Source organism: Triticum dicoccoides, chromosome 2B (assembly GCF_002162155.2).
Source record: "Triticum dicoccoides isolate Atlit2015 ecotype Zavitan chromosome 2B, WEW_v2.0, whole genome shotgun sequence".
NCBI lineage: Eukaryota > Viridiplantae > Streptophyta > Magnoliopsida > Poales > Poaceae > Triticum > Triticum dicoccoides.
The window spans coordinates 653,205,824-653,207,907 of record NC_041383.1 but is presented as its reverse complement, the minus strand read 5'-3'; the positions used below and the strand labels follow the sequence as shown (position 1 = coordinate 653,207,907).

At 64.3% G+C, this 2,084-nt stretch overlaps 1 protein-coding gene across 1 annotated transcript in view; it reads right to left on the bottom strand.

The window, feature by feature from the left end:
- Positions 1 to 2,084, bottom strand: part of LOC119365417 (probable metal-nicotianamine transporter YSL17) — a 9,538-nt gene that overhangs the window by 5,540 nt on the left and 1,914 nt on the right. The window lies entirely within an intron of this gene.

Below are 2,084 nucleotides of genomic sequence, written 5' to 3'. Positions count from 1 at the left end.
GGAGTTGAGGGTGAATCCAAACCTGAGGGGGGAAGATCACGCGCCACCGCACACCGAGCCGCCCGATCCACCACGCGCTCGCCACTGTTGGAGATGCGGCCACTCTTGCGAGCGGTTGAGGCAGGAGAGCGCACAGGGACCGGAGGGGCCCGACCAGGGGAAGCCGCCGCCGAAGAAGGGCCCGAAGCCGCCCCCAGGTCCGCCTCCAGACGGCGGCGGAGCCGAGCCGCCGACTGCCTGGAGTCCCCCGAGGCCCGACTCTTCGCGGAAAACTTCTTCACAAAGGACTTCTTCCTTTTCTTGGCCGCCGAAGGTCCCACTGGAGGTAGATCTTCAATGCCGGACAGCGAGGGGGAGGTGGGGGCGCACGGGCATGTTGGAGGACGCCCCCGACAAGGGGGTGCCCTTCGAAGCAGCCGCGGCCGCAGGACCAGCCACCGTACCAGGCACCGAGCCCTGAACCCCACCACCCGCCGGAGCCGGAGCACAGTCCTTCATCAGCTCCTGCTCAGCAGGAGAAAGCCCATCCCACGCAGACTGGGTGAATCGGGGATCCGTGCCATTCAGCGAGTCCTCAGGACCCCCCCACCCTCCCGGCTCTTGTCATCGTCACCCGAGGCCGGGGGAGGAGGGGGGGGGGGAGGAGGAGCGACCGCACCAGGAGCACCTTCCACCCGAACTCGAAGACGAAAGCCACCAGCCGCCGGGAAGACATCAACGGAACCACGGATGCAGATCGGATCAACACACCACACACGAAGGCGAGCAGGACCCAGAACCGACAGCGAAGCAAGATCGACCTCAATAGGTTTCCCGATAAGCACCCCAAAAGCCATCAAGAAGGACGCGGTGCGCAAGCTGGGAGGCACATCATCAACGAGCACCCAGACATCAGACAGAGGAGATATGGTCTTGGATCCGTTGGAAGCCGCTTTGACCGATACAACAAGTTGATTCACAGGGAGAGTGAAACTGGTACAGGAAGACATCATGCGAAGACTCTCTTTAGAGGGGAAAGTGGCCGCAAACTCGAAATCAGAAAGCTGCCGGATCTGCCGGTCCCAACCCGCTTCATCCCACATATGAAGTTCATCCAAGAGGGCTTGTGAAGAGATACGCTTGTCTTGGACAGTAATGACACCCACGTTGGACAGGGAGGGAATGGGAGCAGCTGCGGGGACTTCCTTGTCCATGGCAAAAAAAGAGCAACCCGGGAGGCCAATCCCAAAATGGACGAAGGAGGGGGGCTTGATCCTACTCTGACAGTCCACCGTTAGGTGTCCATCCTCCCTACAGATGAGACAGAAAGGAGGGTTCTCGCACCGAGACTGGAAATGGCCAGGGCGATGACACGCGAAGCAGGTGAGGATGGGATTAGAAACCGGGGAGTGAGAGGAGTTATGGTTCGCACCACGAGAAGGCGGCGGAGGGAGGATGCCATCTCCAGAAGAACCACCGACGGCACCCGCGCCAGCACCACGTCCCGCCGCAGGGCCAACCGGACGCCGGGCCGGGGCCCCAGAGCCACCACGAGGAACGAAGCGGGACGGCCCGCCGCCGCCCGCCGCCGGCGCCCGCGGCGGCCCACCCATGGGAGCAAGCGAGGAAGGAGACGAGGAGGGGCCCGAAGATCCCGCCCGGCTCCCCCGCGCCGCCTGTTCCCAAGGGTTGACCACATGCACCGGAGCTGCGGGCGCCAAGGACGGAGAAGCCACCGGCCCGGAACCAGACGCACGCGGCGAAGCGGCACCCGCCTCCGACCGCGAAGCCTGGAGCTTGGCGCGGAGCGACGCCTCAAACTCCAGATCCGCAGCGGCGTCGCCAGAGCCGTCCCGCCCCCGCTTGAGGCCGGAGACAGCGTCGCTGGAGGACCCACGGGAGCGGTCCATCGCCACCACCAATGAGAAGGGGAGGAGGAGGGGAGGGGGAGGCTTGGATCTGACAAAGTGGCGGATAGGGAAACAGCACCGTCGCAGATCAGCAGCGGAGGCAGGAAACCCTAGAAAAGGGGGAACCGACCCCTTCCGGACCCATAAATAGCCGGAGCCAGCCAGGCCGGGCTCTGTCGAAAGGGCCGAAGGGGG